Here is an 11,596-nt window from a genome sequence, read left to right as displayed (position 1 = left end):
GGAACTAGCTACCAGGTTAGCCATGATCTTACAGAGAGCTGCTGGCCTCTGCCTCCTGAGTGCGGGAACTGAAGGTACGCACCAATGTGCCAGGTGTGCTGGATAGCTTTAGTGTCAACTTGACACACCTGGGTTCAGGGAGCCTCAATTGGGGAATTTCCTCCATAGGACTGGCCTGTAGCCGTGTCTGTGGGAAATCTTTTTGACTGTTGAGTGATGTGGGAGGGCCCAGCCCACTGTGGGTGGTGCCATCTCTGGGCAGGTGGGCCTGTGTTGCATAAGACAGCAGGCTGAGCAGGGGCCAGGGGAGCAAGCCAGTAAGCAGAGTTCCTCCATGGCTGATCCAGGAGATGTAAGCCTAATAAACCCTTTCTTCCCCAGTTTGGTATTGGCAGAGTGTTTCATCACAGCAATGGAGAAACAAACTAGGACAGAAATTGGTACCAGAGAGTGGGGCATTGTTGTGACAGAACTGACATTGGAATATTATGGAAACATTTGGAACTTTGGGCTGGAAAAGCCATTCATTGAGTGCTCAGAGTTTGTTGCTGTGGAGCTCAGAACAATTATACTGAAAGAGTTGTGAACAATGGAGGCCTGGCTTATGAAGCTTCAAAGGGAAGCAGAGACTATCAGGGCTGTTCATGTGATGTTTCAAATTGAGAATCTGGTGGGTTCTGGTTGGCTGGGGCTGAAGAATCAGCTGTGATTAAGAAGAAATCAGACACCTAAAGTAAAAACTTTGCTTTACTGGGACAATTGATGCTGGTTAGCTGGGGCTGAAAAAGCAGCTGTAACAAGAGAACAGCATCACTGTGGTGAAATTTTCTGGGAGGTATTTCCTCAGGGTCAGCACACAGAGGGGACCTGAGTCTCCATCTCAAGCTGGAAGCAGGACTTGATAATGCATAAAAGTCTCCTGCATGGTGTTGAAAGCGTGAAGAGGCCACAGACAGCAGCTGAGGCTTGGCACTCTGAGAGGCCAGGAAAGGCCATAGCTGAAAGTACAGCTTCAGTTGCAGTGAAGACCCCAGGATTGAAGGGGTTATGGAGAGAATCTGAGGCTTTGCACCCCAAGAGGCAAGAAGAGGCCATTGGTGAAGGTGTAGCCTCAGTTTCAATGGAGACCCCAGCTTTTTGGAGATGCCAGGACTGGGAGGACCACCAAGGACAGCAGTAGGTGTGGAATGGAGCTGGCCACAGTCTGTGAGAGGAGCTATGTGTGCTGTGGACAGCAGAGTCAGAGAAGCAGAGCTGCCAGAACATTTTAGAGCCCAGAAGATTGTGAGTAAATCCCAGATGTCCAGCCTTGAGCTACTTTGCTGGACTTAGGTTTTTGCTTAGGTGTGCCCGAATCTTCCATTTGAAATAAGACAGTATTGGTCTTGGATTTTACAGGAGCCCTCAGTTAAGAGACTTTTAAAAGAGACTCTGGACTTTTAAGTGTTCGGATTTTTTTTTTTTAAGGACAAAAAAAAACCCTTTTAAGGTTGTACTGTCTTATGTTGTGATATTAATGTTAACATCATGGGGATAAGAGATAGAAAGGTTATGGTTTAATAGTGATGTGTTTGTGTGTCAAGTTGATAAGGGATCAGTTGTGCTAGATAGCTTTAGTGTCAACTTGACATACCTGGGTTGAAGGAACCTCAATTGGGGACTTTCCTCCATACGACTGGCCTGTGGCCATGTCTGTGGGGCATCTTCTTGATTGTTGAGTGATGTGGGAGGGACCAGCCCACTGTGGGTGGTGCCATCCCTGGGTAGGTGGGCCTATGTTGCATAAGAAAGTAAGTTGAGCACTGGGCCTGGTGGCTCACGCCTTTAATCCCAGCACTTGGGAGGCAGAGGTAGGATCTCTGTGAATTCAAGGCCAGCCTGGTCTACAAAGTAAGTTCCAGGATAGCTGGGGCTACAGGGAGACCCTGTCTCAAAAAGACCAAAAAAAAAAAAAAGAGAGAGAGAGAGAGAGAGAGGGAGCAAGCAAGCAAGCTAGCTGAGCAGGGGCCAGGGGAGCAGGCCAGTAAGCAGCGATCCTCCATGGCCTGTGTTCCAGTTCCTGCCTCCAAGTTCCTGCCCGGAGTTCCTCCTTTGGACTCCCTGATGAACCGTAACCCAGGAGATGTAAGCCTAATAAACCCTTTCCTCCCCAACTTGGTATTGGTCAGTGTTTTGTCACAGCAATGGAGAAACAAACTAGGACACCAGGCTATGACCATTTTTTTTTTTTTTTTGGTCTTTTTGAGACAGGATCTCCCTGTAGCTCCAGCTGCCTGGAACTCACTCTATAGACCAGGCTGGCCTCGAACTCACAGAGGATCCACCTGTCTCTGCCTCCTGAGTGCTGGGATTAAAGGCGTGCACTACCACGCCCGGCTGAGCTTTTTTTTTTTAATTAAAAAAAATTTTTTTTTTGTCTTTTTGAGACAGGGTCTCCCTGTAGCCCCAGCTGTCCTGGAACGCACTATGCAGACCAGGCTGGCCTTGAACTCACAGAGATCCGCCTGCCTTTGCCTTCTGAGTGCTGGGATTAAAGGCGTGTGCCACCACACCTGGCCCTTGTTATTTTTTTATGTGTATGAGTGTTTTGCCTGCATGTAGGTAGGTGCACCCATGTTGTGCAGTGCTCACAGAGGTCAGAAGAGGGCATTGGATTGCCTGGAACTGGAGTTACAGATGGTTGTTAGCCACCATGTGGATGGTGGGAACCAAAACCAGGTCCTCTGCAAAAGTAGGCCTGTGCTCTTAACCACTGGCATCTCTCCAACCCCTATTTTAAGATATTTGAGAATTAAATTTCTGAGACAAGAGAGATGGCTCAGTGGTTAACAGATGCTTGCAAATATTCCAGAGGACCTAAGTTTGGTTATCAGCATCCAAATAGGGCAACTCACAACTGCCTGCAACTCCAACTCCATGGAATCCAACACCATCTTCTGGCTTCCAAGAGTACCTGCACACATATGCATACACACACATAAATTAATTGTGTGTATGAGGGTGGTCAGGGCAGCAGCAGGTGGAGGTCTGGGGCTGCCCACACCATGGGAGTATGGAAGTCAGAGACATTTTGTGGGAGTTGGTTTTCTCCTTCCACCATATGAATCCTGGGGATTGAACTCAGGTTGTCAGTCTTGCACAAGTGCTTTTACCAACTGAATTATCTCTCCTGACAGTCCAGTTTGTTTGTTTGTTTGACAGCCCTGTTTGTTTGTTTGTTTTTGAGGCAGGGCTTCATGTAGCCCAGGCTGGTGTGGAACTTGCAATTTAGCTGAAGATGACTTTCAACTCCTGATCCTCCTGCTTCCATCTCCTAAGTGCTGATATTACAAGAGCCACTGTTCTGCTTCCCAGCAAATCTCTAGATAATTTCCCATGCGTGGGAGCTATAGGTATATTGCAGGGAAGGAGAGAGGTGGAGGTACTACAGGACTGCCCTGTACCTACTGGAAGGATGCATGTCCTGCACAAGTCAGGGTCTCCCATCCCCCTTAGGTTCTCACAGAGGAGACTGAGTCTTTGTAGCCTGGAGAAGATCAGTGGCTTTTGGGCTGCAGGTGGAGCAGAACTGGACACAGACTACTTAAAGGAAGTGTACAGGTGGTAGGTAGTGCTCTAAAGCTGGACTGTAGTGATGACTGTAACGTGATAAATCTGAATTCACTAAAATACACCAAAGAGAGCTGGGCATGGTAGCCCAAGCCTTTAGTCCCAGCACTGAGGAGGGGAGGCAAAGGCAGGAAGATTTCTTTGAGTTCAAGGCCAGTCTAGTCTACATAGTGACTTGTAGGCCAGCCAGAGCTACATAGTGAGACCCAGTCTCAAAAAAAACCAAACAAGGAGAAATCAGGCTGGTGCTGACTTCAGAGCCTCATCTCCTCTGGCTAGTGTTCATAGTGCTGGAAAGTGGTGTGCATGCTACCAGAAGGACAAAATAATCACCAGCCTTAACCAGCTATGAATCTTATGAACTGGCCTGGCAAGAGATGCCCATTGGTGCAACTGTGGCACAAATATTATGGGAGTAACCAATCACTTTTTGATTAGATTTAAGGTCTGCTTCCTAGGATGGACCCCATGCCTGACATTGATGATCTCAGACTTAGAAATCTGTGGCTAGTTAGGTCAGAGGAATTAAGGGAGAGCCTAATACTAGTTTTCTACAAAATAGTTATTATATTAAACTGACTCTTAAAGACTTGTGTTATACCCATAGATTAACGCAACTCACAACTCTTACCAAAGAAGCTTCATTATGCAGCAGATGGTGATTAACACAGAAACCACAACTGACCAATGTGCAGAGAACAAGAGGCTGTAGAGTGCTCATCCCTGAATAGAACACCTGTATCAAACTTCTGCCTCCCAAGGGTCAGGGATCATTGTGGAAGAGGAAGCAGAAAGATTGTAAGAGTCAGAGGTGATGGATGACCACAAGGAAAGAGTCTTCCACATAGCTGGTCAGTTACTCATATGAACTCACAGCAACAGTGACAGCATGCACAAGTCCCATGCAAGCTCAAACCAGAAAAAGTCCCAGCATAGGGGCTAGAGAGATGGCTCAGTGGTTAAGAGCACTGACTGCTCTTGCAGAGAACCGGGTTCGATTCCCAGCACCCACATGGCAGCTACTAACCATCCTTAACTCCAGTTCCAAGGGAATCCAAAGCCCTCTTCTGACCTCTGCGGCATTGCATGACATGGGTGCACTCACACACATGCAGGCAATACACTCATACACATAAAATTTAAAAAAATAAAATAAAATAAATTTTTAAAAAATCCCAGCATAGACATGAGGAAGTGGGTAAGGAGTTCCAACCCCACCTAAAGAAATTGTAACAACAGATGGCTGCTGGGAAGATCAGAGACTGTCTCTTTCAAGCATGGGACTTTTGGTTAACCAGGCCCCATTAGATAGACCCACACTGAAGGAAATTTGGGGATACAAATTGGACTTGATAGGCCTTATTATATATGTAATAGAGTATATTAAATTGGGTGGGTTGCAGGCAATAAGGAGAGGTGCAGGTAGGAGAGGGAATCTAAATACCATCCACTTGTATGACTATCACAAAATTTTAATTTAAAAAAACTAAAAATTGCCAGGCATGGTGGCGCACGCCTTTAATCCCAACACTTGGGAGACAGAGGCAGGCAGATCTTTGTGAGTTCGAGGCCAGCCTGGTCTACACAGTGAGCTCCAGGACAGCTCAAAACAACAACAACAAAAAACAAACAAAAAAAAACCCCAACAATACCAACCCACCTACCTACCCCACCCTCTCAAAAAAAATCTAACCACTGGGGAACTGGAGAGATGTTCAGTGGTTGAGCACTGGCTGCTCTTCCAGAGGACCCGGGCTCAATCCCAGCAGCTACATGTGACTAATAACCATCTGAAACTCCAGTTCCAGGGGATCTGATGCCTTCTTCTGACTTCTGAGGACATTGCACAAATTGGCTGCACCTACCTACATGCAGGCAATACATCTATACACGCTAAAAAAAAAAAAAAATTTAAAATATATAATATTTTGGGGGTTTTTTTTGTCTTTTTGAGACAGAGCCTAGCACCACCTGTCCTAGAACTCACTACATAGACCAGGCTGGCCTCAAACTCACAGAGATCCGCCTGCCTCTGTCTCCTGAGTACTGAGACTAAAGGCATGTGTCACCATGCCTGGCTCATAATAAATAAAATTTTATTTATTGTTTTTTGGTCTTTTTGAGACAGGGTCTCCCTGTAGCCCCAGCTGTCCTGGAACTCACTATGTAGACCAGGTTGGCCTTGAACGCACAGAGATCCGCCTGCCTCTGCCTCCAGAGTGCTGGAATTAAAGGCGTGTGCCACCAGGCCTGGCTAATAAATAAAATGTTTTTAAAAAACCCAAACTACTGAAGAAGATACTTGCTTTGGGTAAATTTTGTGGTATATGAACTCTGTTTTGTTTTGAGGCAGGGTTTCCATGTAGCCCTGGCTGGCCCTGGGTTCAAACCCCAGCACAAAATACACATTACATAAACTTCACTGCAACTACTCAAAAAGGAGATAATGGGGCCAGGCATGGGAGTGCACACCTTTAGTCCCAGCACTTGGGAGGCAGAGGCAGGTGGATCTCCTTTGAGTTTGACATCAGCCTGGTCTACAGTCTGCATAGTGAGTTCCAGACCAGCTTAGGCTACAGGGAAACCTTGTCTCAAAAAAAAAAAAAAAAGAGATAATCAATGGTATAGAAACAGAGAAAAATGAGACTAAGTCATATCTTAAACAAGGCAGGCTTTGTGGTGCACATCTGTAATCCCAGCAGTCAGAAGCAGGTGTGTGGAGGAAGGAGGATCAGGAGTTTAAAGCTAGCCTCCCCTACATAGCCAGCTGGAGGCCAAGCCAGTCTGGGCTATATGAAACCCTGTTTCAAAAAGCCAAACAAGATGGGCATTAGTGGGGGAAGGATTGGTTGTAGCTCAGTGGCAGAATACTTGCCGAGCTTGTATGAACCCCTGATATGAACCCTAGCACTGCAAACAAACCAACAGCCACAAATATGGACAGTTAGGAATCCCATCTTTGTAAAAATTCTTTTTCCTTTTTTTACAAAAAAAATATTTTGGGGCCGGGCATGGTGGCACACGCCTTTAATTCCAGCACTCAGGAGGCAGAGGCAGGTGGATCTCTATGCGTTCAAGGCCAGCCTGGTCTACATAGTGAGTTCCAGGACAGCTGGGGCTACAGGGAGACCCTGTTTCAAAAAGACCCCCAAAAAATTTATTACTTTTATTTTATGTGTATGAGTGCATTGCCTATATATGTGAAAGTGCAACCTTGTCTTGCAAGGGTGTCAGATGTCCTGGAACTGGAGTTACAGAAGGTTGTTAGCAGCCATGTGAGTTCTGGGAATCAAACCTGAGTCCTCTGCAAGAGCAGCCATCAGTGCTCTCAACTACTGAGCCATCACTCCAGTCCCAAGATTCTTTTTTTTTTTTGAGAAAGGGTTTCATGTAGCCCAGGCTGGCCTCAAACTTAACTTGCAATGTAGCCAAGGATGACCTTGAACATCTGATCCTCCTGACTCCACCTAACAAGTGCTAGGGTTACAGCTGAGTACCAATGTGCCCAGTTTTATAAGGTGTTTGGGGAAATGAACCCAGCGTTTCATGTAAGTTAGAGGCACTCTACCAACTGACTACATTCCTACCCCAAGACCCATTCATTTGTGTGTTTTTTGAGACATGGTCTCCCTTAAACAGCAGGGGCTGGCTTGGAACTCCCTAGCAAATCCTTCAGTTTCTGCATCCAGAGTGCTGGGATTACAGGCCAGTACCATCAGACACAGCTTGTGATTCCTATACCCATTCTTGTTTTTGTAAAGATCCTTCCTGCATTAAAAGAGGAAGAGTTAGGGGGCTAGAGAGATGGCTCAGTGGTTAAGAACACTGGTTGTTCTGGCAGAAGACCTGGGTTCAAATCCCAACACCCACAAGACAGCTAACAACTGTCTGTAACTCCAGTCCCAGGGGATCCGACAGCCTCTTCTGACCTCCACAGGCATTGCACGACACAGGTGCACTTACCTACATACAGGCAATACACGCATACACATAAAATAAAAATAATAAAATTTTAAAAAGTTTTTTTTAAAAAAGAGGAAGAGTTGATCAGGGCCTTCCACACAAAGCAACAACCCCAGTCCTGGAGGAGGGTATGAAGTCAGGGTGTGCCAAATCTGGTGTAGCTCTCCTCCCATTGTCTGGGTCCATCTGGAGACCAGGCTTGCTGGCTGCATCTGCCTTAGTTCCCTGCCTTGGCAGTGAAGCATTTCTTAGACCTTATGCATCTGAATGGAAACACTGAACCTGACCAGACAGAATTTACCTTTGAACCTGCATGTAGTGGCTATAATTCCTGCATTTAGGAGTGGAAGCAAGCAGGGTCAAGAGTTCAAGGTCATTCTCTGCTATAAGGTAAATTCAAGGTCAGCCTTATAAAGTTTGAGGCTACCTTGAGTACACAAAACCTTGTTCTAAAGAGAAAAAAAAGGCAAAGTGCAGAGGCCCAGGCCTTTAATCCCAGCATTTAGGAGGCAGAGGCAGAGGCAGAGGCAATATCTATGAGTTTAAGGCTAGCCTGGTCTACGTGGTGAGTTCCAGGCCAGCCAGAACTGTATCGTGAGACCCTGTCTTAAATTAAAAAAAAAAAAAAAACAACCAAAATCAATCAATCAATAATCAGTCAATCAGTCTGCCTGGCTGGTGAGATGGCTTAGTGGTTGCCAACCTGAGTTCCATTCCCAGAACCCACATGGAAGAGGGAGAGGGAGCAAACTCCCAAAAGTTGTCCTCTGGTGTCAGGACTCTCGCAGAGGCATGTGTGCCCCTCAGCACACACCAATAAAGAAATGTAGCAAATCTTTGGGGTTTTTTTCTTTTCTTCTTTTTTTTTTTTTTGACAGACATGGTCTCTCTTTAGCCCCAGATAGCCTGGAATTTACTATGTTCATCACACTGGCCTGGATCTCTCAGAGATCCACCTGCCTCTGCTTCCTGAGTGCTGGGATTAAAGGTGTGTGCCACAAGGCCTGGCAAAAAGTTTTTGATCAAGTTTTTTTTTTTTTTTTGGGTGGGGCAGCTCAGGGCCATAGGGAAGGTGACAGGACAAATGTAATGCCCAGAGTCATACAACTCCACAGTGGCTTTAAATAAGAGGTGACAAGAGTAAGGACTGGAGCAAGGCATGGTGGTCTTTAATCCCAGCACTGGGAAGGACAGACAGAGGAGGATCACCACAAGTTAGAGGCCAGCCTGGTCTGCATAGTTCCAGGACAGCTGGGGCCGCAGGGAGACCCTGTCTCAGACAAAAAAAAAGAAGGTGGTAAGGTCACATCTCACGTTAATAAGGGTAACTGAGCCGGGCATGGTGGCACACACCTTTAATCCCAGCACTTGAGAGGCAGAGGCAGGTGGAGCTCTGTGAGTTCGAGGCCAGCCTGGTCTACATAGTGAGTTCCAGGACAGGTGGGGCTACAAGGAGACCCTGTCTCAAAAAAAATAGACCCCCCCCCAAAAAAAAATAAGGGTAATTGAACATGTAAGTGGGGAAACTTCCAGAACTGGATCTTGAGAAAAGGCAGTTCTAGCACCTTTGGCTCCTTGGTGCAAGTATATCTACTTTGGGTAAAGAATTCCCAGCCTCAGGGCATCCAGAGGAGGTAGTGTGAGCTCTGGGAGGTAATTCAGGAAGGTCCTTCCTGAATTGTCTCTAGCAGCCTAGCGCCCAGGGCTGCAGAGATGTTTTACATAAGAAAGCTGCTCTGCTAAACCTTTTCTTTGCAGCTTACATTCCTGGCCCCCACCCAATTTAGTCGGTCTTTAATCTCTGTCTAGATGCCATTTTCTGATAAACCCTGCCTGACCTACCTACAGCGGCTACCATTGTAGACCTTTCCTCCAATCCCCACCCTAAACTGCTGTCTTGGAGGCCCTTGCTGGGCATGACCTCCCGGTCCTCCCACTCAGGAGCTCCTATTTCCTCTACTCTGCATCCTGTGTGCCCCAGCTGCCATTCTGTGTTATAGCAGGAAGCAATCTCCATGGGGAATTAGTGTGTACCCAAGGCAGAATGGGAACTCCAGAAGGTGGGTGTTGGATCTTTCGACCCACATAGGACATCCAGAGCAGCCCAGGCCCACTAGGGTGGGGCTTGGTTTGTAGACTTTGGAACTGAGTTTTGGATGTGCCTCGGGGACAGTAGCTGTCAGAATGGATGTGCTAGATGAGAACCTGGCTTTGTAGTAAGTGGATGCATTGAGGGGCCCTGCAAAATGTCTTGGGGAGACCTGTCTTTTCTCTGATTTTTTTGAGCTAGGAGCTACGTCAACCAGAGGAGAAAGACTTGTTCCCTGCCCCCAGACCTCCTTTTATTAGTATTATTTTTGTGGCTCCCTTCAGGTATGGTCACTGTGACCGCACAGCTTCCCTCAGTGGCAAATACATGCTGTCTGCTTCTCCTCTCCTGGCCCTAGACTTTTCAAAACACTTGCTGGCCACATGGTCTATCTAATGAAAGCATCTTCAGGGCCAGCGAGATGCCTCAGCCATGAAAAACACTTGCCACCAAACCCTGAGGACCGAAATTTAAATCCCTGTGCTGAAGGAGTGAAGATCTGCCCCAGCAAGTTGTCTGATGACCTCCACGCATGGTACTGGTACGTATGTGCCTACACAGCTTCACAATAAACAAAAGACATTTACAAAACACTGTCTTCAGATACATGTGTTGGTTTTTCAAAATGCCCCATAACTGCTGTGATAAAATGTTTGGAAGAGGCTAAACAAATGTTCTCTCAATGCTGCAGATATCTCCACCTCTGTTACTTGGGAGGGGTCAGGGTTTCTGTTTTGCCCTCCTAAGCCCATTCTACCCTCTTTGGCCAAATTCTTCCACTCTACCCTGCCTGATGTCCAGGCGTCTTCCCTCAGGGCTGAGATCTTTGGCTTTGTTTGGTTTTAATTTGCAGATTTTGTTCTTGTTTTTTTGAGATGGTCTCACTATGGATCCCTGACTGGCCTGGAACTCCATATGTAGAGCAGGCTGGCCTCGAACTTACAGATTCACCTGCCTCTGCCTCCCAAGTGCTTGGATTAAAGGCGTGTGCCACCATGCCAGGCTGTTTATTTTTAAATTATGTGTCTTATGTGTGAGTACATATACCTGAGTACAGATGGCTAAGAGTCCAGAAGGCATCAGATTCCCTGCTGTTAGGGTTCCAAACAGCAGCAGCTTCCCCCCTCCCCAACAGGGACCTACAGACTTTGGAGCCCAAAAAAGGGAACTGAGCTGATAAGCACCTTGTCCTCCTAACCACTGAGTAGTCTCTCTGGCCTCGTTTTTGTTTGCTATTTTTTGCTTTCTGTTGTTTTTGTTGTTGTTTTGACATAGGGTCTCACTGTGAAGCCCCAGCTGGCCTGGAACCCACTATGTAGACCAGGCTAGCCTTGAACTCATAGAGATCCGCCTGCCTCTGCCTCCAGAGTGCTGGAATTAAAGACAAGAGCCACAACACCCTGCTTGTTTTGAGACAGGGTGTCTGCTAGCCCAGGCTGGAATTTACTATGTAGCTGAGGATGACCTGATCCTCCTACATGCAAATCCCAAGTGCTGGGATTACAGGTGTGTGCCATGACTGGTGTCATGTAGTGCTGGAGATCATAACTGGAGCTTCCTGCCTGCTAGACCAGCACTCTACCAACTGAGCTGCATCCCTAGGCCCAAATGTATTTGTCTTCTATTGCTACTGGAACAAATTACCATAAATTCAGTAGCTTAAAGTAACACCCTTTCAACTCACATTTCTGGGCAGGCTCTCTGGGCACAAGCCTGAACTTAAGGTCAGGTGGTCTCTTATGTGGAGGCCCTGGAGAAGAACCTTTCTAGTTCATTCAGGTCTTGGACAGAATCTACCTCCATTCTGCTGTAGGTGTCAGGGCCCTGTTTTCCTGTTGGCTGTGGTCCAGGGCTCTTCTCAGATTCCAGCTGTCTCATTCTGTCACATGAACTCCCACTTCAAAGCTTTTGAATGTTTTCCTACTTTTGCCACCT

Source organism: Nannospalax galili, unplaced genomic scaffold (genome assembly GCF_000622305.1).
Source record: "Nannospalax galili isolate Female #2095 unplaced genomic scaffold, S.galili_v1.0 scaffold649, whole genome shotgun sequence".
In the NCBI taxonomy this organism is placed as follows: domain Eukaryota; kingdom Metazoa; phylum Chordata; class Mammalia; order Rodentia; family Spalacidae; genus Nannospalax; species Nannospalax galili.
The sequence above is the reverse complement of the archived record's forward strand: the minus strand, read 5'-3'. Positions refer to the sequence as shown.